General features: G+C 43.6%; 1 pseudogene; it reads left to right on the forward strand.

The window, feature by feature from the left end:
• Positions 1-12,461: 12,461 nt before the first annotated feature.
• LOC129487132 (uncharacterized) lies at positions 12,462-12,608 on the forward strand (annotated as a pseudogene).
• Positions 12,609-26,893: the final 14,285 nt, after the last annotated feature.

The following is a 26,893-nucleotide window of genomic DNA, read 5'->3' on the forward strand; positions in this document are numbered from 1 at the left end:
AAAGTGATTATCAAATGTCTACTATGTTCTGGGCACTAACCAGCCAAGGCAATATAGGTGTGTATAAGAGACAAGTCTCTGCTGTCTGTGAGTCTATGCAGAATCTCATCTTCCATTAGAATCATCAACAAATGTGTATTGCCTGCCCTCCCTCCGCTAGAAGTTTGGGGAGACATGTTATGGACTAAATGTTTGTGTCCCCCAAAATGTACATGTTGAAGCCTTAACGCCCAATGTGATGGCATTTGGAAGTGAGGCTTTTGGGAGGTAATTAGATATAAATGAGGTCGAGAAGGTATGGTCCCCATGATGGGATTAGTGGCCTTATAAGAAAAGAGACAAGAGAGGTTCTTCTCTTTTTCTGCCACATGAGGACACAGTAAGAAGGCAGCTATCGACAAGCCAAGAAGAGGGTCCTCACTAGGAACTGAACCCTGCTGGACCTTGATTTTTAAATTTCCAGGCTTCAGAGCTGGGATTCCTGTGTTTAAGCCACCACCCAGTCTATGGTATTTTGTATGGCAGCCAAAACAGACTAATACAAGGCATAAGGGACAGTGAGATGCTGTTCATTCTCTCAAGGTTCGTGAACTTGTTACCGTGGCCTCCGCAGTCCCTCTGTGTTCACTTATCTTTGCTAAGGGCAAATCACTGATGAGGTGGACACATTTTATAACTGGGGAATAAAAGGGATGAGGCCCTACAGGCTGAGGGTTACAACCAGGTGTCTGAAGGAGTCAGTGTTCCAAAGAGTGAGAATAGTGGAGTGTGTAAGTGGAGAATAATCAGGTAGGTGCTTAAAAGTGAACCTATGTTGACTGTATTCACTTATTTCATAAGACAACTTTTGGAGGCCAGACACACCACCTTTAAAAAGTAATTGTATAAGTGTCCTAGTGCTGTGCATGAAGTCCCATAAACTGGGTGTTTTTTAAACACCTAGTTGTTTTTACAATAGAAGTTTATTTTCCCATAGTTCTGGAGGCTGGAAGTCCAAAATCAAGGTGTCATCAAGCCTATGCTTTGTTTGAAAACTGTAGGGGAGAATCCTTTCTTGCCTCTTTTAGCTTCTGGTGTTTGGTGGTAATCCTTGGTGTTTCTTGGCTTGTAGATGATTCACTCCCATCCCTGCCTCCAAAGTCGTATTGTCATCCTCTCCCTGTGTCTCTCCCTGTGTGTTTCTGCTTCCTTTTTTTTTTTTTTTTTTTTTTTTTTTTTGAGACAGGGTAGCATGCTGTTACTTAGGCTGGAGTGCAGTGGCATGATTATAGCTCACTGCAACCTTGACTTCCTGGGCTCAGGTGATCCTCCTGCCTCGGCCTCCCAAGTAGCTGGGACTACAGGCATGCACCACCATGCCTGGCAAATTAAAAAAAGATTTTTTTTTTTTTATAGAAACGGGGTCTTGTTATGTTGCCCAGGCTGGTCTCGAACTGCTGGGCTCGATCAGTCCTCCTGCCTTGGCCTCCCAAAGTGCTGAGATTACTGGTGTGAGCCACCGTGCCTTGCCTCTGCTTCCTCTTATAAGGACACCAGCCATACCAGGTTAAAGGCTCACTCTACTCCACTGTGACCTCATCTCAAATAAACTAATTACATCTGCAACAACATGATTTCCAAGTAAGGTCACATTCTGTGGTACTAGGTATTAGGACTTTGTTGTAGTCAGGGTTCTCCAGAGAAACAGAGCCAATAGGATGGTTCCGTCTCTATAGATAGAAATAAATTTATTATAAGGAATTGGCTCACATGATTATGGGGGCTGGAAAGTCCCAAGATCTGCATAGTAAATCAGCAAGCTGGAGATCCAGGAGAGCCAGTGGTTTAGTTCCAGGCCATGTCCAAAGACCTGAGATCCAGGAGAGCTAATGGTATAGTTTCAGTCTGAAGTCCAGCAGGCTTGAGACCCGGGGAGAGCTGATGTTTTAGTTCAAGTACAAAGACAGGAAAAAAATCAATGTCCCAGCTCAAAGGCAGTCAAGGAGAAACTCTCTCTTACTCAAGGGAGAATGAGCTTTTTATTCTATTTAGACCTTCAATGATTGGATGAGGGCCACCCACATTAGGGAGGATAATCTGCTTTACTCTGTCTACCAATATAAGTGTTACTCTCATCCAAAAACACTCTCACATAAACCCCCAGGATAATGTTTGATTAAATATCTGGGCACCCCCTGACCCAGTTAAGTTGACACGTAAAATTAACCATCACACTTTAAAATATCTTTTTGGGAAGCACAATTCAACCTATAAAAGTAACCATCATGCCTAGAGAACTTTTTTAGATGAAGAGATAGAAGGATTAATTCAAATCTGTACCTATTGCTTTGTACTGTTATTTGATGGGGGTCTTACCCCACTCCTATCCATCAAGGGTGGCAGAGGCTATTTTCCAGGATTTTAGGGTTGCTGGCAGCTGGGCAGTGACTCAGGAGAGTTGTGAGTGGGGACAGAAAGGAAGGAAGTATGCCAAACAGTGCTAAAAAATACCCAAAGCTAAGAAATGTGTAATTAGCCCTGACCTCCTTTGCCCTTCCTCCTTACTAAAGCAGAGTGGGTGAAATGGCTCATGGGTTATTAATTGCCCTCTGCTAGTCACTTTACAGGCATGGCCTCCCATATTGCTTGCTTTATTTTCTAGGGATGTCAGCAAATTACCACAAACTTGATGGCTTAAAGCAACAGCAATATATTGTCTCATAGTTCTGGAAGTTAGAAGTCTAAAATCAAGGTGTCACAGGGGCCATGCTCCATCTGAAGTTATCCAGGGACTGAAATCTCCAGTCCTTCCTTGCCTCTCCCTAGTTTCTGGTGGTTCCTGGCAATCCTGGTTTTCCTTGGCTTGCAGCTGGCTCCCCACAATATCTGCCTCCATTTTACATGGCCTTCCCTCTGTTTCTCTGTGTGCCCTTTCTTATAAAAACAGCAGTTATTGGATTTAAGGCCCACCATAATCCAGCATGACTTTATTTTAAGTTAATTACATGTGCAGAAACCCTGTTTCCAAAGATGTCACATTCTGAAGTTCTGGATAGACATGCATTTTGAGGGAGACGCTATTCAACCCCCCATACTAAAACTCTTTTTCTGTGGAAGAGAAGGAGGCAGGGAGAGTAACTTGCCCAGATCACTGTTAAGTGGCTGAGCTGAGCTTTCATGTGTACTCATTAGCCGAAGTGTCTTCCTTCTTCCCCTCTGCGCTTTTCCCTCTTTCCTTTCATCACCTATTTTCTTATCCAAGGATGCCCTGGATATTAGTTTACCTTCATTTAATGGAGAAAAATGCCCATTATTAACTGTTAACTGTTGGGGTGAGGGGATGGGAAGATGTTCAGTGGAAGGTCTCTCAATCTCCTTGAGAGTTAGTTTACTTTTTTTGCAAAAATGGAGAAAGTGAAACTTGTCTCATTTGGTGGTTGCATGTATTATTAAATCACATACAACCAATCACAAAATCAATGTATAAGAAAGTGTCTGGGAAAATCTTCCAAGGCATACAGCCCTGAGGGACTTTTGTAGAAAATCATTCAGAAAGTAAGACATCCATTACTCACCTAGGGTATTAATTAATTTGTATTCTTGAAATTCTTTTTTTTTTTTTTTTTTTGAGATGGAGTCTTGCTCTGTTGCCTAGGCTGGAGTGCAGTGGCGCAATCTTGGCTCACTGCAACTTCCGTGCCCTGGGCTCAAGCAATTCTCCTGCCTCAGCCTCCCAAGTAACTGGGAGTACAGGCACATGCCACCACACCTGGCTAATTTTTGTATTTTTAGTACAGATGGTTTCACCATGTTGCCTAGGCTGGTCTCGAGCTCCTGACCTCAACTGATCCGCTGGCCTTGGCCTCCCAAAGTGCTGGGATTATAGGCATGAGCCACCATGCGCGGCCTGTATTTTTGAATTTCTGCATTGTTGACATGCCTTGAAGTCTTAGACAGTGAGCAAGAAACAGAAATCATGTAGCACATATATTCAACATTGCCACGTAATTTTAGGTTTCTATTTGGTCTCCTTCAAGCAGTAAGTAATTTACTTTGATCTTCTCTGCTAGGTTATAACAAAAGTTGACATTATAGCTCTGCCACTTACTAGAAATATCATCTTGTTTATGTTACTTAACTTTATGACCTCTAATTGTGAAGGTTAAAGGAAAGAGCACGTATAAAAGCTCCTGGTACATTATGGGTAGTCGGGAAGTAAAAGTTTTTTTTTTAATTGCATTGTTATTATTATTACTGTTATTAATATCATTGGTATGCAAGATACTGAGTTATACATATTATTTTAAAAGTTGAAACAATTTTTGTCTTAAAGTTACAAAAATAGTACAGACAATTCCCATATATTTCGTCACCCAACTTCTCCTACTGTTTAACGTCTTACGTAAGCACAGTATGATGATCAAAAATGGGAAATTAACATTGCTACAAGACTATTAAGTAAACTATAGATTTGACTTGAATTTGCAGATTTTCCCATTAACGGTTTTTTCTGATCCAGGATCCAAACCTTGATCTCCAATTGAACTTAGTATGAGAAGGAGACAAACTTAATCTTTTATAACTTAGTTTTTCCGTGTCTTTCATGATTTTGACACTTCTGAGGAAAGCTGGTCAGTAGCTTTGTAGAATGCCCTCCAATTTGGCTTTGTCTGTATTTTCTCTGATTAAATTGAGATAATACAATTTTGGCAAGAATACCTCAGAAGTAATGTTATGTCCTTTCTCATACACCATATCCAGAAGTACACAATGCTGGTATATATTATTACTGGTGAAATTAATGTTGATCTCTGGGTTAAAGTGGTGTCTTCCAGGTTTCTCCACTAAATTACCATTTTTCCCTCAGTGACTAACAAATATCTTGGGGAAATACTTTAAAACTACGCAAATATTGCTGGGCGTGGTGCCGTATGCCTGTAATCCTAGCACTTTGGGAGGCCAAGGCGGGCGGATCACTTGAGGTGAGGAGTTCGAGACCAGCCTGGCTAATATGGTGAAACATCATCTCTACCAAAAAGTGGCGGTGCGCGCCTATAATTCCAGCTACTCGGGAGGCTGAGGCAGGAGAATAGCTTGAATCCAGGAGGAGGAGGTTGCAGTGAGCCGAGATCGTGCCATTGCACTCTAGCCTGGGGGATTAGAGCAAAACTCTGTCTCGAAACAAAAACAAAAACGAAACTATGCAAATATCCTGTTTCTTGTACCTTCTCCCATTAGTTTTAGCATCTATGGATGATTCTTGCCTGCCACATTTGCCTATTAGTGATTTTCTGTTCCCTTCATTTCTTCTCTATTAATAGGAATTCTTCTCTAAGAAAGAGTTATTCAGTCTCCCTCATTTTTTTTTTATATCAATATGGGCTGATGAATATTTTATGGGTTATAATCGAATACTGTCATTATTTATTTTGTTGCTCCAGTGGTTCCAGCTCTGGGCATTAGGAGCTTAAACAGGTTGGCTCCTGTATCCTTTTAACGTGCCTCATTATTTTTAGTGCTTTCTTGCTTTTTGATGCTTACTTTTTAATCTAGGCTCATCTTGTACTTTCTTTGCCCCAACCATGGAATTAATCTTTTCTCCAAAGAACTCTAATTCCTTTTATTGGAAAATGGACTTAGGAACCAAGATCTTGGCATTGAGTAGTCTCATTGCTACTGGGGTTTCATTGCTTCTACATCCTCTCAGTGGACAGAGTTTGGAAATATATGTAGGTATGCTAACACACATACATATGTTTATATTTATAAATTATAAAATTGTATAATTTTAAATTTTTATATTATAAAATTATAAATGTGTTATAAATCTATGTTTATTTCAACATATATCTGTGTAACTCTTAAGGACCACAATGAATACATTCAAAAGTAAATATGTGAATATCTCTAAGGCATACTTCTACTGATCTCCCAATAATAAAGAGAGTAGGTCCATTACACTATTGCAGAGTCATTAGTACTTGTTTACTTTCAAGTTTTATGTTGTAATTCAGATAGCTGAGGTTGTCAGAGAAGAGACCTAGCCTTATGTAATTCTGGAACCAGAAAAAGAAGTCATGGAACTATCCAATTCATATTTCCTAAACTGGTATTCCATGGAATACTATTTTAGGAGTTGTTAATAGCATTATCCTGATCAAAGGGTTTTGTGGTTCAATAAGTTTGGGAAACAGCATTGTAGATCCTCCACACTTGTGTGACACTGCCGATGGATTATTTTATTCATATGTTTATTTATTTTTAGGGATGGGGTCTTGCCAGGTTGCCCAGGCTGGCCTCAAACTCCTGGGCCCAAGCAATCTTCCCACTTGAGTCTCCTGAGTTGCAAGATTACAGGTGTGAGACACCATGCCCAGCATGCCTATGGATTATTAAAGGAGTTTTTAAAAATTTGTTTTCTAGGCTGGGTGCAGTGGCTCGCAGTAGTAATCCCAGCACTTTGGGAGGCTGAGGCAGGTGGGGAGTTCGAGACCAGCCTGGGCAACATGGCGAAAAACTGTCTCTAAAAAAATACAAAAAAAATTAGCTGTGTCCACTCCTGTAGTCTCAGCTACTCAGGAGGCTGAGGTGGGAGGATTGCTTGAGTCCTGGAGGGAGGGGTTGTAGCACGCTGAGATCACACCACTGCATTCCAGCCTGGGCAACAGAGTGAGACCCTGTCTCAAAAAAATTTTTTTTTGTTGTTTTACAGAGTAATTCTGTGTTCAAAACAAAATACTTGTCTAATAATTTTATGGAGGCAGAAGATAGAAAAAAAGAAAAAGTAAAATCAAATCTGTATGCATTTTCCGTTGCACAAATGTATTTGAGGTTAAATGTTGGTATGTGCAATAACCTGAAATGTTTCAAGTACTATAATTGTGATCAGATTTTTTGTTTGGATAGGCTGCCATAAGCTTGTCTTCAAGTGGCTTTTAAAACTTAAATTGCATTAGCTTTACAAGGGGCAAATATATCCTTTAGAAGAAAGGTGTTCTCTATTCCTGCCATTGAAATATTGCTTCACAAAACTTATGGCACAACTAACAAAAAAGGCAAAGAATCCTATTTCAAAGTAGTCATTTTGCGGACAAAGGTAGAAACCTATAATCTTTCCTCCACCACAGCATTTCATATTTAAACCTTCTATTTTTAACCTGATGGTGGGATTCATGGCTAATGCTTATGAGATCTGTGTCTAGACAGTTGAGAAAAACAGGAAATGAGTTACATTGTCCTAGTAACCTTTTGTTTTCTAGCTCCAAACTGTGCTTGCTTTAAAAAAATATTCTTTCTCTCCTGAGAATTTCAGGGAATTTAAGGAACTATAATAATCCAAGGCCTCTTCAGGGAGCAGAGATAGCTGTTTTGGTGGAAAAGGAAATGAGAACATGAGTTTACTATGCTTGGACCATAAAAATGAATGCAACCATTCTAAGAACATGTTTGCTGTCCTCTTCTGATTGCAGACGTGCTCCCAGCTATCTCTGACTGTGTGATCCTAAAGGGCAGGAACTCATTCTCCCTCTGTGCCGGACACATTGATGCTTTAGGACATAAAATCACCCCCAGAAGAGCAAGTTAAGAAGAGACAGCTGACATTTATGGAACACTTTTCTATGTGTCAGGCACTGAGCTAAGCACATTACATGCATTATCTTATTTAATCCTCAAAGCAATCATTCCTCAGGTGTGGTTACTCCTGTTGCCCCCATTTTTTTTTTTTTTCTTGAAACAGGGTCTCTCTCTGTCACCCAGGCTGGAGTGCAATGGTGTGATCTTGTCTCACTGCAATCTCTTCCTCCCAGGTTCAAACGATTCTTGTGCCACAGTCTCCCGAGTAGCTGGGATTACAGGCATGCACCACCACGCCTAGCTTTTTGTTTTTCTTTTTTTTTTTTTGGTATTTTTAGTAGAGACAGGGTTTCATCATGTTGGCCAGGCTGTTTTTAAACTCATGAGCTCAAGTGATCTGCCCACCTTGGTCTCCCAAAATGCTATGATTATAGGTGTGAGCCAGTGCACCCAGCCTGTTGCCCCCATTTTACAGATGAAGAAATGAAAGCACAGAGAAGGTAAGGAATTTGCAACAGTAGCATAACTGGCATTTGAACCCGAAACAATATGATTTTATAACCTATGTTCTTACTTGGTATGCTATACTCTTGTAGGGCTGTTGTGAAGATTACAGGAGATGATGTATGTAACAAACTTATCAAAGGCCCAGGTCCATGATAAGCATCACAATTAATTCCAGGTATTATTTACATGTGTAAGCAAAATAATGCTGGTTTTTCATATAAGTAGGTGTTGCTACTCATCCTCTTGACATATTAATAAGACACGCAGCACTTAATGCTCTTAAGTATCTATTGATTTGAAAAGAATTGAATAGCAGTAGTGATGATTGGTGCTAAATGTATTTATATTATGCAGCATTGCAGTGAGGCTGAAGATACAATAATGGTGACAGTTGATTGGGTTAGAGAGTTTGTAAACAAGTAAAGGAAACTGGTCTATACTGAGATAAAGTCTGCAATGTTGACTGTATTAACCATTGCTTCTTAGAGTCTATAAAATGACCATATAACATATGTAACAAATATTGCACCAAATGCCTGCTTTCTCAGACTCAAAGCCTGTAGGGACACAATATTAGATAAGACCTAATCCTTTTGCTCATGGAATTTACAGTCTAGTAGAGAATTAAAAATAAAAAGAAATCTTTGCAAATTGTGATAAGTGCCACCAAGAAAATAATCAAAGAGTTAAGATACAGAGTAGTGGAGTTGGGACATGGGGAGGAGGGTCTGGATCCTACTTTGTATGGGGTAGTAAAGAAAGGCTTCCTGTAGTAGGTGACATTTAAGACCAGATGATGGGAAAGGACCCAGGAAGAGGGAACTACACACACAAAAGCTCTGAGGCGGGAAAGAGCTTGACGAGTTCGAGGAGCTGGAGGATTGTTACCCATATAACGGTTGGGTTCGGTTGCTTGGTGGGTGAACATCTTTACAGATGAAGAAATGAAAATACAGACAAGGAATTTGCAAGAGTAGCAACTGACATTTGAACCTAAATCAATATGATTCCATATAACATATGTTCTTAGTTGGTATGCTATACCCTTGTAGGGATATTGTGAACCCAGTGACTACAATGAAGGAGAATGTAACAATGGGGTTTTAGTACTTGCAACAAGAAGAACACTGGGGATAGTTCCCAAAGCAGTGTCTCCTGGAATGAAGGTGAAAGCAGGGCTTTTATTGTGCCGCTGGCTGAGTCATTGCATGTAAAGCGGGGTAAAGGTAGTGAGGTGCAGGCGCAGGCGCAGATCCTACTTCTTCACACATGGCAAATATTGAAAATGGCGAATAGAAAATTATTGACAGGCTCAGGGAAAATGCCGGCTTCAGTCCCGAGTGGCTACAATGCCTCTTTAATAAATTCCAGTCTTCTTTATGGAATCGGTTAACCCCTTTATTAAGCCTTCTCTTGCTTATATGTCTTGTATTGATATTTGGACCCTGCATACACAGTACTATAACTCGAATTGTTTCTTCTCGCCTAGAAGCAATCAAATTCCAAATAGTGCTGTAAACTGAACCACACATGGACATGCCATTCTTCCGAGGACCCTTAGATCGGCCCCAGAAGGAGCCCTAGCTGCTGTTCCCCATTCGATGCCCTTTTTCAGCAGGAAGTAGCCAGAAGGAGTCGTTGCCCAAAACCCCGTAACAGCAGTTAGTGTGGCATCTCCACAGGGGGGAATGTCATAGGAGTTACTAAGAAATTATTTTAGGCAGATAGAGAGGAAAATGGGTCCTTGGGAAGTTTTCGTTTTTTAAAGCATCCCCAGAAAAGTTTCTTGTAAAACCGCGGCTCTTAGAGCCAGGTGGGCAACCTTTAATATGCAAATGCCAGCCATTAGAAACTGAGTCCGCCCAAACATGGCGATTCCCGCCGGCCTTCTTGCCCTTTCCCCACATGTTCCTGGCAACATGGCCGCCCCCACGTATGCCCACGTGTGTAGAACATCATGGTGCCCTGCATTTGCATATTAAAAGGCTAGGGTGGGAGGGCCAGCTTTTTTGAGGGCTATGTGAACGACATGCCCAGTCAAACCCATCCCCTGAGCCCTATGCAAATAAGACACCGCCTCCTCCAGCCTTTGTATATATACCTAGCTGGTATCTGTGGCAGGTGGGGTTCCCTTTCTCGGCTTTGAAGCCTCCCTCCCTCTGTCTCTGTACAGAGGAGCTTCTTTCTTCTCCCTTCCTTCTTGCCCTTTCTTGCCTATTAAACTCTCTGCTCCTTTAAAAAAAGAAAAAGAAAAAGAAAATGGAGAATAGATTCCTCCCTGGGCGGGCTTTTTAGTATGGTAATGCTGAGAGTTCACCAAAGTTCATCTCTTACTGAGGCATCTCTCTTCCAGCTGGTTTTGGTTTTGCTATAGCTGGGCTTCTTCCTGGAACAACGGAAGCTCAAGGCACAACAGTTACAAGTGGTTACCCTATCATAGCATGCGCCCAAAGACCAGGGACCCTGGGTTACAAGATGAGTGTGGCTGGAGCCTAACAGAATAAGAGGAGACCAGAACCAGATCATGCAGTATCTTTGTGGCTCTTCATAAGAAATTGGGTTTTATTCCAAGTTTAATAGAAACTCTCCAAAGGGTCCTGAATAGGTGAGTGCCATGATCTGATTTGCTTCCATGTGGAGAAAGGACTAGATGGAATAAGAAGGTTGTTGGACCTCATTGGGCAAAAAATGATGGTGGCTTGGATGAAGCAGCAGCTATGGAGAGAAAGAAGCTGACAGATTGACAGATTTGGGAGTTGACAAGACTTGATCCATGAGGATTGGATGTGGAGGATGAGGGAAAGGGGAGAAATTAAGGTGACTCATAGATTTTAATTTGGGGAAATACCATCTCATGGGTATTAAAGTAAACAAATATGTAAACTTATTACTATCTTAGTCAGTTTTTGTTAGGTTTTGCTCCAGTAACACATAACCCTCAATTCTCTGTGATTTATACAGCAAAATCTTATTTTCCATTTGTGTTATATGTCCACTGTGAGTCCACTGTGGCTTTTCAATTGGGATCTAGGCTGAAGAAATAGCCCCTATCTGGGACACACCAATCTATGGCACATGAGAAGAGCTACAGTGGAACCATGCAATAGCTCTTAAAACATCTACTCAATGTGACACATGTCATTTCTGCTTGCATTACATTGGCAGAAGTAAGTTACACATCAGAGATATCAATGGGGCAAGGAAGAATTATTCTTTTACACAAAGGGATAATCATTTGGAACCATAATATAAAATACCCCAATTTCAAATACTGTTATGGGACTCACCCCCAAGACATGGCTTGTTAGGTTAGAAACTAAGGAAGTGGTGCTACATGTCAGGGATTTTTATATGCCTTACCTAAGGAAAGAAAGATGATATGCAGAATTTGGAAATGAATATTTTGTGGATTTTCTCAAATAGAAGAAAATAGCTTATTTATTTATTTATGACAGAGTCTTGCTCTGTCACCCAGGCTATAGTGCAGTGGTGTGATCTTGGCTCACTGCAACCTCCACCTCCTGGGTTCAAGCGATTCTCCTGCCTTAGCCTCCCAAGTACCTGGGACTACAGGCATGTGCCACCATGCCCAGCTAATTTTTGTATTTTTAGTAGAGACAGGATTTTACCATGTTGGCCAGGATGGTCTTGATCTCTTCACCTCAAGATCTGCCTGCCTTGGCCTCCCAAAGTGCTGGGATTACAGGTGTGAGCCACCGTTTTTTTTTTTTTTTTTAACAATTATTTTTTAACATGTCATCCATTTATAAGATATCAAGATCTAAAATTACAAAAGGGGCTGGGTGCGGTGGCTCACACCTGTAATCCCAGCACTTTGGGAGACCGAGGCGGGTGGATCACCTGAGGTCAGGAGTTTGAGACCAGCCTGACCAACACGGTGAAACCCCATCTCTACTAAAAATACAGAAATTAGCTGGGCATGGTGATGGGTGCCTGTAATCCCAGCCTCAGGAGGCTGAGGCAGGAGAATTGCTTGAATCCAAGAGGCAGAGGTTGCAGTGAGCTGACATCACGCCATTGCACTCCAGCCTGGGTGACAGAGCGAAGCTCCATCTCCAAAAAATAAACAAACAAAATAAAATTGCCAAAGAGTATACAGTGACTCCTTCCTACTTCTGTGCCCATCAACCAATTACCCTCCTGTATGCAACAGAAGGTGTGTGGGACCTTGGAAGCTGGTGGAAGAGGGCATCTTGGAGAAGAAGGAGTGGTACAGGTGGTCAAGTATTTCCAAGAGGGAAAATTAATGTATATACTTAGAGAAGCTATGATCATGAAAGGCCACCATAAATTCAAGAATAAATTCATACTAAAGGAACCTCATTGCTTTTTAAATTTATTGTGTTACTGTGTAAGACTACTTAGAAAGGAGAGTATCCATCACTTCTCGGCCTTTTGGCTAAGATCAAGTGTAGAAAGGAGAATGCCCTGAATGAAGTGTGTCTTGATTTCACTATAGCAGCTGGCACAGGCCAGCTGATTAGATGTGGGCACAATGGAGAAACGTGGCTGCTAACTCACAGCCGGATGGTTTCAAGGCTGGTGGAGCCATGGCACACTGATGGGTCGAGTCACAGGTTGAGAAACTTGTGGGTGGAGTTTGTCCCTTCGTCTCATCCTCTTCAATATATTCTGTTGCCAACTTGAATAAATATACAGAAAGTATAAGATAAAAGAGAGATGACAGAAGCGAGACCTCCAAAAATCTTTGTAGACTTGAGGAAGAGATGGAAATCAGGATAACGCGTAATAGTAATGAAAATGAGAAGTCCTATAACTAGGTTGAAAAAGAAAGGTTCAACGTGATGGGGAGCCAGAAGTCCCAGGCCTTTTAGTTGACAGAAAACATAATGTGGGTCAACAGTAAGTCATTGTTGCTTCCCACAATTAATTCCATCTTAATATATACATTAAAATATAATATATTAACGTACATGGAGTATACAGAGTGGGGAGGGATGAGTTGCACTGTTTGGGCCACTTCTGAGTCCTGTGTCTTGAAGTTCTGGAATGCTTTCAGAGGCAGGGAACAGGACAGTAAAGAGCTTAGAAATAATTGCAGAAGTCTCAGAGTTCCACCCTGACTGAGTGTGGTTTGTGTGAAAAGACTTAGGGCAGATGGCACGGGGGCTGTCTTCCATATTGGAAGGGCTGAAGTGCGCACGTGAATTAGACTTACATTTGTGGCTTCTGGGGTCAGAAGTGGACCAATGAGCAAACGACAGGGAGGTTTGTGCACAGCCCAGAATAGAGCTTCCTTCCAGAGCTGTTGTTGTGTTGTAATAGTCACCTCCTTGCCACTGGAGATCAGTGTTGCTGGAATCAAAGTGGAGCCTGGATGACCAACTATTAGAGATGGTGGAGACCAAAGAACTTTCCCTAAGTGAGGAAGGAGGCGTTCCACCATACCCTGGTCCCAGGTGTACATATCATGTACACTCTGTTCAGGTGGTCTCACACTGTCCTCTAACACAGCTCTTGTACCCTGCGTCGTAACTGCACATACAGTAGTGTCACCTGGATATCACCTGAGGCTTCCCTTCCCCTCAGAGATCTCACTACGCTTGACCTGAATCCCCAGTTGCATGATAGCCTTGAGCCCTCCCACGGTTCCTGTGATTCTGGGGCTTCCTCTCTTGGTCTCTGTGTCCCTCCTCTTCCCTGGTAATCTGGATATGAAACCCATGAGAAAGGCCTGTGGTTTGTTCAGAGGAGAATGACAACCTCAGAGGGTTTATGTGGAACCAAGGGATGGTTGAGGCTGGAAATGCCAAATAGAGTCCTGTCTTGGATGGTTCCATTGTCAGAGTCCTGGCAAGAAACAGATGTAATACGCCATCTGGATCATTTGGAGTATAACATCTCCCTTAACATAGTAAATGGAATGTTTACAAAGGCATGGGCAGTGTTAGGAGAAGCAACCAAGGACGATGCAGTGGCTGAGGTAATGAATAACGGGGAGCTGTGGGCCGGGCCTGGTGGCTCATGCTTGTCATCACAGCATGTTGGGAGGTTGAGGCAGGAGAGGATTGTGTGAGCCCAGGAGTTTGGGACCAGCCTTTGCAACATAGTGAGAGCTCGATCTCATCTTTACAAAAAATAAACAAAATTAGCCATGCATGATGGCATGTGCCTGTAGTCCCAGCTACTTGGGAGGCTGAGGTGGGAGGATCACTTGAACCCAGGAGGTTGAGGCGGCAGTGAGCTGTGATCGCACCACTGCAGTCCGGCCTGGGCAACAGAGTGAGACTCTGTCTCAAATAAGATAAAATAAAAATAAAAATAAAAATAATGATGGAGAGCTGTGGCAGGCAGTGCAATGGGTTCCCAGAGTCCCCAGGTTCAAATCACCTGTTCTTGTGAATATGCTAATTTACATGGTAAAAGAGACTTTGCAGATGTGGTTAAGTGAGGGATCTTCATGGAGGGAGATTATCCTGGATTATCCAGGTGGCTCAATGCAATCACAAGTCCTTGTAACTGGGAGGCTGTAAGATCAGAGATGGAAAAGGGATGTGACCATAGAAGCTGAGGCCAGAGTGATGCGGGGACATGAACCAAGGAAGGAGGACAGCTTCTAGAAACTCAACAAGACAAAAAAATGAATTCTTCCCTAGAACCTCCAGAAGCAATGGAGCCTTGCCAACCCATTTTAGACTCTTTTTTTTTTTTTGGAGACAGAGTGTCTCTCCGTCCCCAAGGCTGGAGTGCAGTGGTGAGATCTTGGCTCACTGCAACCTCTGCCTCCCAGTGGGCCCCACCATGCCTGTCTAATTTTTGTATTTTTAGTAGAGATGGGGTTTCACCATGTTGGCCAGGCTAGGCTCGAACTCCTGACCTCAGGTGATCCTCCCGCCTTGGCCTCCCAAAGCGTTGGGATTATAGGCATGGTGAGCCACCGCGCCCAGCCCCATTTTAGACTTCTGACCTATAGAACTATAAAATAACACATTTGTCTTATTTTAAGGCCACAAATGTGAGGTAATTTCTTATAGCAGCAATAGGAAGTGGATGCAGGGGGCTTCACAGCCCTTATGCATAAAGCAGCAGCAAGGGGAGGTGGGTGTGACTGGATCCCAGGGAGGCTGCATGGGCAGTCAACTGACACCCGGCTCTCCTGTGGCCTAGCAGAGAGGTGTCAGTTGGAATAAACACTCTGTCCTCAGCCTGCCTCATGCTCCAATCTTCCTGTCTTCCTTCTATAGGCCAGGCCTAGCCAGAAGCTACAGGCAAGGAACCCACAGATGCAGTTCAGCAGGTCCACCTCCCAGGCCACAAAGAAGACAAAGAAGGGTGGAAAATGATTTAGAAGTGGAGAAAGGGTTGACTTGGAGGGGGTGATGCTTAGAGAAGCCTTTAATTGAGCTGGGCTTTGGAGGGAGAGAGTTTACCAGGCAGACAAGTCAGGAAAGGGCATTCTAGACAATGAGACCAGCACATACAACAGAGGCACGAAGTAGGCGACCCATTTGGGGAGCTGCACGTAATTTGGCGTGGCTGGAACAGAGGACGCATGTGGCTCTCAATGAGAGGCTTTGGGAGCACTGGCCTGTTGCCATGGCAGTGAGCTTGGGTGTTAGACCAGCGTTAATGGGAAGCTTCAAAATGATCCTAAAATTTATTGCAAAAATGAAAAAAGGAACTCTTGGCAACCTTCCAAATTACGCAGTTATTTTTTGTTTATTTTTTTGGATGCCCTCTCTGTGTCCATCCAAATCCCTCCTCCCATCCAAAACGAGGTAGACATAAGGGAGGAGACCACCCCTCTTATTGTCTTATGCCCAATTTCTGCCTCCAAAGAAAGAAGTAAAAACTAAAAGGCAGAAATGAAATCCACAGGCAGACAGCCCAGCACCACACCCTGGGCCTGGTAGTTAAAGATCGACCCCTGACCTAATTGGTTATGTTATCTATAGATTACAGACATTGTATGGAAAAGCACTGTGAAAATCCCTGTCCTGTTCTGTTCCGATATAATTACCCATGCATGCAGCCCTTAGAATTATAACGGCTACATTACAACTCTCACACGGACACCCTTAGAGTTGTAAGGCCTCAAGAGGGACAGGAATTGCTCACTTGGGGAGCTCGGTTTTTGAGCCTTGAGTCTTGTCGATGCTTCTGGCCGAATAAAGCCCTTCCTTGTTTAACTCAGTGTCTGAGGGGTTTTGTCTGCGGCTTGTCCTGCTGCAGACATTGTTAATGGTCTGGTGGCATCTTCATTGACATATTACGTGTTTTATGATGTAACATTTCAAATCTACCAAAACAGTAAAAGAAATTATTTGCCCATTACCCAGATTCAACAGTGATCTATTGAGTAATTACAAACAGGAGAGTGACACGATTAGGATTGTGTTCTAGAAAGACCTGTGGGAAAGCTAAGTGGGTGGATTGGAGGGCCTCAGCCTAGAGGAGGGGAGACAGGTTAAGCACTTCTTGCAAATATCCAGGCAAGCAATGCTGAGGGCTCGTGTCAGAGGGCAGGCGGTGGAGGAGAGGAGGGGGCTGATCCGGAAAGGTGTTTAGAATTGATGGGCTGTGTGTGTCTCAGTCACGAGTCTGTTTCACTGGATCTAAGATGCTATGCAGTATTTGGGTATCTGGAATCCTGCTCCACAGTATGGATTAATGAACATGTCTTATGCTTATGAAGTGGAACTCATTATTCTTGATTAAATAACATGTTTTGGGGGATTTCTATGGTTGGGAACCTCAGAGGAGCCTCTCAGTTTCACAAAATGCTACCCAGATGCAATGATGTCATTTATGAGGCCACGGTCCTCTTCAGGTAGGGGGCAACTATATTCTATTTGTTTAATAAAAGTAGATGTTTTGAATGACTTCCAGAGAGAGCTTGGATTCCACAGGCAGATGGAGCTATTATCCGTGTTTTTTTTCTCCCCAGTGACAGGCTGCAAGCCTGTAATTACAGTGACTAGCAGCCCTCATTTGGGAGCTGGGATGGTTCTACAAACACTACTTCAGTCCTCACCTCCTCTACTGGCTGCTGAAGCTGCTGAACTGGGGGACATACCTTAATGAGACACAGCAAACATGGCTCAAACCCAGCTACCTTCTTGGTATCCACTCAATTTATGGAAAGCTCTCGTATCCTTGTGTGCTGCTGGGGGCAATGAAAGCTGCCTCACCACCCCTCCGGCTCCTAGGCCTCTGTTCTGTCCAAGTCTCTCGTCCCCAGCCCCAAGCAATATTTGCAAGTCTGTTGCCCCAGCAGCCATGCATACAGGAATGATTGACTGGCTTGCATGTTGCTGGCACTTCTGATACAGGACATTATTTCATAATGTCTATTTCAGATCCATCTGTAGTTCTCCTTTTCTCCCCGACAGTGCAGGGCGAGGCTGTGGCTACAATGGCCACTGGTACCCTTGTAGCTGTCTCTGTTTCTGGGGCTTACATGGGTGTTGGGGGATAAGGGTGTGGTGGGGTGGTGGTTAGGAGTAGGCAGAGTTGCCTCCTGACTTGGCCGTTCAAGAAGAGGTTTCTCTCCTCTCCCTGTGGGTTGTTGCTGCCAGGTCTCCCTGGGGCAGGCATTCCAAGCTGGCTATCCCGTGGGGCATGGGATACACTTTCCCCATACACTTTCCCGACTGGAGCTTCTGGTACAGGAGACAGAAAGAAATTATTAAGGCATGCCAGGTACGGTGGCTCACACATGTAATCCCAGCACTCTGGAAGGCCGAGGCAGGCAGATCACTTGAGATCAGGAGTTCAGCCTGGCCAACCTGGTGAAACCCTGTCTCTACTAAAAATATAAAAATCAGCCGGGTGTGATGATGGGTGCCTGTAATCTCAGCTACTTGAGAGACTGAGGCAGGAGAATCACTTGAACCCAGAAGGTGGAGGTTGCAGTGAGCTGAGATCGTGCCACTACTGAACTCCAGCCTGTGTGACAGAGTGAGACTCCGTCTCAAAAAAAAAGAAAAAAATAAAAAAAAGAATTATTTAGGCAGACATTGAGGGTAAAAGACTCCTCTGCAGGACTTCCCTTTTAACAAAAATCAGCCTAAGAAATTCTTTTTTCTAATAAAGAGCAGACTGAAAAATCAAGCTGCAAACAGATAAGCAAGCTGGAAGCTTACACAGGTGAATGCCAGCCGCTGTGCCAATAGAAAGGGCTACCTGGGGGCCAGGTATGTTCAACATGGAGGCTCCATCTTCCCTTTTATTTGTTACCACATGTACAATACAGAAATAGGCAACCTGGTGCCAGCCAGGTAGAGAGCATCTGCATAATACAAGATTAAGGTGGAGTGTCCAGAAATTCACACACTATGCAAATGGCACACCTGGTCTGACCAATCTTTTGTCCCTATGTAAATCAGACACCACCTCAAGCTCATCTGAAAAAAACCCTGCATTTCACCATGGAACCGAAACCCATTGAGGACCCCTCACTCTGCAGCAGAGAGAGCTATTCTCTTGCTTTTGCCTATTAAACGTCTGCTCTTAAACTCACTCTTTGTGTGTCTGTGTCCTAGCTTTCTGTGGCCATGAGACAACGAATCTCAGGTATCACCCCAGATGAATGATGCTGTTCCACTTCGGGGCTTTGTGAATGATTCTCCTGGAGTCCCCACTGTGACTTACGGGAGAAGATAAGCTCTTTGCATGAATACTATTCTCCTTTCCAGGGTGTCCTTCTTTCTCCTCACCCCTTCTTTTATGTTGATGCTGGGAATGGAATGAGTAGGATCAATTCTGGCCTCTTGATAAACCCTGTATGGAGGTGGCTGGCTCCAACTATTGAAACTGGAAACTAGAATATCAGGAGGATGCTCAATGCCATTTGTCCTCTGAACTGGGTTTTAAAAGAAATTCATTTATTTATTTTAGATACAGGGTCTTCCTCTGTCACCCAGGCTGGAGTGCAGTGGTGTGATGACAGTTTACTACAGCCTCGAACTCTGGGGCTCAAATGGTCCTTCTGCATGCTGAGTAGCTAGGACCACAGGTGCACATCACCATCCCAGACTAATTTTTTTTTTTACATTTTGTAGAGGTGGGGGTCTCTCTATGTTGGCCAGGCTGGTCTGGAACTTTTGGCCTCAAGTGATCCTCCTGCCTCAGTCTCCCAAAGTGCTGGGATCATAGGCATGAGCCACCATGGCCGGCCAGCATTACGTTTTATCCAAAGTTCTGGGAAAATAAGATAAACTCCATTCAACATCTATTACAGTAATTGGTTAATTACAGAGTGTGATGCTCTATTATAGTTTTTTGGGAGGCAGGTCATTAACATTTCTAGGTCTTTGTTGTCTCATCTGTGAGATGGGGGTGGTGGGTATGCCTCTAGGAAGATAGCAGAAACTGGACCATGTCACCTCTTCAGATCTCTGTCAGGTAGAGCTTTGAGTCTATAGAGTTCATGGTTTTAGGTTTGCTTGATTTCAAGGTTTTTCTCTTCTCATCTTTGTTTCAAAAACTACATTCATGTCAAAGCACTTCATAGTTGTGAAGCGCCAGACATAGAAAGAGGGACAAATCCTAGCTGGGGAAGGAGAGAGCATTGTGTTCATCCACGTGAGGGAAATGGAAGCCGAACAGTGCTCTGTGTCTAGTCTACTCTCAGTTATCAGAGGCAGGGCTATTAGCACAAGTCGAGTTATTTCAAAATTATTTGTCAGCAAGTCTTCCTCCAATCGAAAGCCCATTTGGTTGGCAAGGCCAATGAGGTGCAGGAAACATATTTCACAGACTCTTCCCAAAGTATTGCACTAGGTGCTGTGTGGGAGAGAAAACGGTGGTGTCATAAAAGAACACTGGGTAGGCCAGGTGCAGTGGCTCATGCCTATAATCCCAGCACTTTGGGAGGCTGAGGTGGACGGATCACCTGAGGTCAGGAGTTTGAGACCAGCCCGGCCAACATATAGTGAAACCCTGTCTCTACTAAAAAATAGAAAAATTAGCTGGGCATGGTGGCTCATGCCTGTAATCCTAGCTACTTGGGAAGCTGGGGCAGGAGAATCGCTTGAACCTGGGAGGTGGAGGTTGCAGTGAGCCGAGATCATGTGACTGCATTCCAGCCTGGGCAAAAGAGCGAGACTCCGTCTCTGAAACAACAACAGCAACAACCCCCCTCTCCCCTCCCCCCCACAAAAAACCCAACACTGGGTATAGGGCTAGGCAGATTTGAGCATCTAAGACAGAGACAAAAAATGGAAAGTGGACTTAGTGAATACGAATAATAAATGTTTATGTAAAGCTTACTATGTGCCAAGCACTGCTCTAACCACATAACATGTATCAAATCATGCAAAACGCACCAACTCAATGACTCCTCGTGGAAATTCGATGACACAGATGCTGTCATTGTGTCTATTTTACAGATGGAGGGACTGAGGCATTTTTCTATTTTTTGTAGAGGCAGGTTTCACTTTGTTGGCCAGGCTGGTCAAGGTTTAACACACAGTCCAACACAGCTAGGAAGTGGTGGGCTGGCTTCAGATTCTGTGCCCCTCACCACTGTGCTATGCTGCCTCTCTGAAGGAAGGAAGGAGGGGCTCTTCGGGATACTTTTGACATTAAGAAAGGATTAAATAGTACAATATAATGAAAACGTTTGAATACACGTTTTAAAAGTACAAAAAAGAGAGAGCCACACAGGCACTTTTATGTGGGTCAGGAGTGACTGTTTTGTTGCACTCTTTGACATCTGCCAAGCATGATTTCTCAGGATGTGGTGGTTGGCCGACTGCCCTTGCGGCCACTGGATTCCGTTCTCTCTCTGGTTTTTCTCCCTTTCCCTCTGCCCTCTGAAACCTTCCTCTAGACTTCCCTTGCCCTTGTTCTCTTTCTAGGAGCTTGTATTATTCTTCAGAAAAACGGAACCAGTAGGAGGTATGTGTCTTTCTGTCTATTGATAAATGTATATATATATGATCTCTCTGTCTCTAAATCTCTCTTTCTCTCTAGTATCTCTATCTGTCTATCTATCATCTATCTATCTATCTATCTATCTATCTATCTATCTATCTATCTATCTATCATCTATCTATCTATCTATATCTATCATCTCCATATATGCTTATATAGGTAGGTTTGTGTTTTTTTTTGTTTGTTTGTTTGTTTTTTTTTGTGACCGAGTTTTGCTGCATCGCCCAGGCTGGTGTGCAGTGGCATGATCTCGACTCACTGCAACCTCCGCCTCCCAGGTTCGAGTGATTCTTGTGCCTCAGCCTTCTGAGTAGCTGGAGTTTCAGGTGCATGCCACAATGCCAGGCTAATTTTTGTATTTTTTGCAGGGGCAGTTTCACTATGTTGGCCAGGCTGGTTTCGACTTCCTGGCCTCAAGTCATCCGCCCGCCTTGGCCTCCCAAAGTACTGCGATTACAGGTGTGAGCCACCGTGCCTGGCTGATATATTTTATTCTTTTAACTACTTTATTAGGTAAAGTAAAATATTTTGTTCCTTAAAATTGACCTATGTTTGGCTAGGCACAATTGCTCATGCCTGTAATCCTAGCACTTTGGGAGGCCAAGGTAGGAGGATTGCTTGAGGCTGGTAGTTAGACCAGCCTGGGCAACATAGCAAGACCCCATCTCTACAAAAAATAAAAATAAGAATAGCCTGGTGTGTGGTGTGTGCCTGTAGTCTCAGATATGCAGGAGGCTGAGGCAGGAAGATCACTTGAGTCCAGGAGTTCAAAGTTGCAGTGAGCTATGATTGTACTACTGCACTCCAGCCTGGACAACACAGTGAGACCCTGTCTCAAAAAAAAATTTTTTTTTTGATCTCTCTCTATACCTTTATCTCTATTTATCATCTATGTATGTATGTGATATGGTTTGGCTGTGTCCCCACCCAAATCTCAACTTGAATTTTATCTCCCAGAATTCCCATGTGTTGTGGGAGGGACCCAGGGGAAGGTAATTGAATAATGGAGGCTGTGCTATCCTTGTGTAGTAAGTCTCATGAGATCTGATGGTTTTATCAGGGGTTTCCGCTTTTGCTTCTTCCTCATTTTTCTGTTGCTGCTGCCACGTAAGAAGTGGCTTTCACCTCCTGCCGTGATTCTGAGGCCTCCCCAGCCATGTGGAACTGTAAGTCCAGTTAAACCTCTTTTTCTTCCCAGTCTTGGGTATGTCTTTATCGGCAGCATGGTCTTCCCAGTCTCGAGTATGTCTTTATCAGCAGCATGAAAACAGACTAATACAGTATGTATGTAGATTTATTTTAAGAAATTAGCTTGCCAGGTGCCGTGGCTCATGCCTACAATCCCAGCACTTTGGGAGGCTGAGGTGGGCGGATCACGAGGTCAGGAGATGGAGACCATCCTGGCTAACACCGTGAAACCTCGTCTCTACTAAAAATACAAAAAATTAGCAGGGCATGGTTGCAGGCACCTGTAGTCCCAGCTACTCGGGAGGCTGAGGCAGGAGAATTGCTTGAACCCGGGAGGTGGAGCTTGCAGTGAGCCGAGATTGCGCCACTACACTCCAGTCTGAGCGACAGAGTGAGACTCTGTCTCAAAGAAAGAAAAAAAAAGAAATTGGCTTATGCAATTGTGAGGGTGGCAGGTCCAAAATCTCCAGGGTAGGCTGCAGGCTGGAGACCCAGGGAAGAGTTGATGTTGCCATCTTGAGTCCAAAGGCAGTCTAAAGAAAGAATTCCTTCTTCAGGAGATGTCACTCTGTTCTCTCAAGGCTTTCAGCTGATTGGATGAGGTATACCCACATTATGGAAGGCCTTACCCACGGTCTACTGATGTAAATATTAATCACACCTAAAAAATACCTTCACAGCAACAACTAGACTGATGCTTGACCAAATAACTGGGTACCATGGCCTAGCCAAGTTGACACATAAAATTAACCATCACAGAACCACTCGAAGGGAGTTGAGGTTCATTTGAGCTTTTGTTAGTTTTCTAGAACACTGGGAAAGCTCTGGTACTGAGACCCCAGGGCACACAGCTTTAATTCTCTCTAAAAGGGAACTCTGTCCAAACTTTAGAGTACTGTTTTTCCCCTCCCAAGAAATCTATCAATGCACAGAATGGACTTTGGTTGGTAAGTGTTAAGTATTGGTCTCCGGCCCTTGATGCCTAGTCCCATTTCTGGCTTCCAACGAAGGAACTCATGTTTCATCTCACATTGTTCTCCTTCTCAAAAACGTGAACTCAGTTCTTCTTCCTATCTGAACTCCTCTAGTACATTGTAACTGACTCTGGGCATTTAAAACTTTGGCTCCTGTGTTGTAATTGATACACATTTTCCAGCCCCTCCCACTCCTCCACCAGCGGGTAAGTTCCCTGAGGGCAAGGGCTAAGCTCACACTTCTGCCTGGCTGCTCCAGTGCCCACGACACTGCTGCTTCATAAACATTGCTCAGTGGAAACAATTTGCAACACTGATTCTCTGTGATGTTTCTTGGGCAGAAACTTGATTGGTGTCAGCCTCAATTTAAGCCTATGTAAAACAGGAAGGAGAAAACCTTACACCTACCATGGACAGAGGCTGACACCCCCTGTCTAGCTTTTGCACTTCCACATATCTGGTGGTCAAAATAAGTCTTGCTGCTGAATTAGGCTGTGAAGATGGTTGTGCCTTTTATTTTCAGACAGATCCTTGCCCAGCTTGGGCTGAGGGCTATGCAGCAGTAGGGACAGTGGGAGTTTGTCTGGGGTGGGGGCAGAACTGGCGGGGAAAAGCTTTTGTAGGGGTGGGCTGCTAGACCTACTAGAGAAGCTGCCAGCTTTACCGTATTCATTTCCTATTACTACTGCAACAAGTCACACTTTCAGTGGCTTAAAACGACAGAAATTTGTTATTTTTATAGTTCAGCAGGTCAGATCTGACATAGATTTTGGTGGACTGACGTCAAGATGTTGGCAAGACTGTTCCCTTCTGGGAGCTCTAGGGGAGAATCCCTTTCCTTGCCTTTTCCTGATTGTAGGCGCTGCTCTCATTCCTTGGCTGGTGGTATCCTCCTCCACCTTCAAAGTCAGCAAAGGCCAGTGGAGTCCTTGTGTTGCATCAGTCTGACCTCTGCTGCATTCCTCTTGTACTTTTAAAGACTCTGCCATAAATGTTACACTGGGGCCAGGTGTGCTGGCTCATGCCTATAATCGTAGCACATTGGGAGGCCGAGGTGGGTGGATCACCTGAGGTCAGGAGTTCGACACCAGCCTGGCGAACATGAGGAAACCCTGTCTCTACTAAAAATACAAAAATTAGCCGGGTGTGGTGGCAGGCATCTGTAATCCCAGCTACTCGGGAGGCTGAGGCAGGGGAATTGCTTGAACACAGGAGGCAGAGGTTGCAGTGAGCTGAGATTGCGCCATTGCACTCCAGCCTGGATGACAAGAGTAAAACTCCATCTCAAAAAAAAAAAAAAAAAAGGCCGGGTGCGGTGGCTCACGCCTGTAATCCTAGCACTTAAGGCAGCCAAGGAGGGCAGAGCATGAGGTCAGGAGATCGAGACCATCCTGGCCAACATGGTGAAACCCCATCTCTACTGAAAATACAAAAATTAGCTGGGCGTGGTGGCGTGTGCTTGTAGTCCCACCTACTCGGGAGGCTGAGGCAGGAGAATCACTTGAACCTGAGAGGTGGAGGTTGCGGTGAGCCGAGATCGTGCCACTGCACTCCAGCCTGGCCACAGAGTGAGACTCAGTCTCAAAAAAAAAAAAAAAAAAAAAAAAAAGAAGTTACATTGGGCTTACTCAGATGGTACTGGATAACCCCTACATCTAGAGGTGCTTAATCACATTTGCAATTTTCCCTTTACCATGAAGCGACATATTCATAGGTTCCAGGAATTAGGATGTGGACATCCTTAGGGAGCTATTATTTTGCCTACCATGGTGGCCTTATGATTTCCATTTAAAATAAGTGATTAGTGTAAGATATGATTTTAAATGGAAAGATGTGATAATTTTACTTGTTTAACAATGTTAGAGTTTCTAAGAGAGTCTGAGATAAAATACATTTATGCTTAATTTGTTAAATTTGTAACTTATTTACTTGAGAATGTTTTGCTTATTAAGGCTGTAAGCTTATCTGAGCAGGTATTTGCAGTGTTTTTTCTTTTTGTTTTGTTTTGTTTTTGGGACAAAGTCCCATTCTGTCCCCAGTCTAGAGTGCAGTGACACGATCTCAGCTCACTGCAACCTCTGCCTCCCAGGTTCAAGTGATTCTCCTGCCTCAGCTTCCCGAGTAGCCGGGACTGCAGGTGCACACCACCACATCCAGCTAATTTTTTAGTAGAGAGGGGGTTTCACCATGTTAGCCAGGTTGGTCTCAATCTCTCGACCTCATGATCCGCCCGCCTCGGCCTCCCAGAGTGCTGGGATTACAGGCGTGAGCCACTGCGCCCAGCCTGCAGTGTTTTTTTAAAAAGCAAATGCATTCAATTTATAATTGAAGTGCTTAAAAATCAAATGTATCAGATTTATAATTGCAGCTTTAAAATGTTTAAAGGATTTTTTAATTAAGTTTGTAAAAGAGAATTACTTTTTAGAGGGACTGTGATCTATTAAATTTGAGTTTATTAAGAGTAATAAAAGGTCCTACTATTTTGTATTAAAATTTACTAGGCTTGTAAATATCAAGATTTGTTAGTGGAATTTAAAGGCAACTTTAATGAAAACTGGGTCTCTGTATTTGTTACTTTATCAACGAACATTAATTTTAAACCAAAAAGCTGTAAATAATTCTGTCTATGACATAAACTCATGCCAATTTTTGTTCTAGTTAAGGGTAGGTATATGGTCCTAAGACCTTCAAAAGCATTTTTTGAATGTATATATCAGTGGTCCCCAACCTTTTTGGTACCAGGGACTGGTTTCTGTGGACCAAGCGGGTGCGGGGGGGATGGTTCTGGAATGAAACTGTTCTATGTCAGATCATCAGGCATTAGATTTTCATAAGGAGCACACAACCTAGATGCCTTGCATGTGCAGTTCACAACAGGGTTCGTGCTCCTATGAGATTCTAATGCCACCGCTGATCTGACAGGAGGTGGAGCTCAGGTGGTGACGCTCACTTGCCTGCTGCTCACCTCCTGCTGTGTGGCCCGGTTCCTAACAGGCCATGGTCCAGTGCTGGTCCACGGTCTGGGGGTTGGGGACCCCTGGTATATATGGTCCTATTAATTCATTCAGCCCTGGCACTGTGCTAGGTAGTATGCAATTGCCACAAGTAAGACTACGATGTAACAAAGTCCCTAGGCAAAGAAGTGTGATGGGAAATGGGATTTACTTAGCTGGGGGAGGCTTTAGTGAGGAAGTGGCCCAAAGGTGCTAATCAGACAGATGGTAGATGGTAGGGGAAGAACATTCTAAGGGGGCACATTACCTGAGCAGAGAAGGCTTGTCACATTTAGGGAATGGTGAGATTTTGTGATCCTGGTGGAGGTTTAAGGAAATGATCTCTAATTACTCTCATGTACCTTCTGTCATTTTCTGATTGACAGTTAGTGGTCAGATCGGAGGGCGTCCCAGAGTGAAAGTATCAAGTAAGCCAATCTCCCGCAAGTCAGTCACCTGAATAAATCATACCCTCCTGGAAACACAGTGCAATTCTGAACCCGATTCTTAGACTCTTGTTGCTCAGGGAATAACAACAGTCATTAACATTGACTGAACTCATATTATGTGCCAGTCTCCAAGCACTTCATATGTGTTAGTTCACTTAACCCTCTGAGTCATAAGAGATAGGTATTCTTAGAGTCGAGGAAATTGAGACACAGAGGGGTGAAGTGAGGTGACAAAGGCCACTCTGCACGTAAGTGGCAGGACCATGATTTGAACCTTGTACAAGCTGTTTCTCTTTTCAGAATGCTC

This window comes from Symphalangus syndactylus, chromosome 7, assembly GCF_028878055.3.
Source record: "Symphalangus syndactylus isolate Jambi chromosome 7, NHGRI_mSymSyn1-v2.1_pri, whole genome shotgun sequence".
Lineage (NCBI taxonomy): Eukaryota > Metazoa > Chordata > Mammalia > Primates > Hylobatidae > Symphalangus > Symphalangus syndactylus.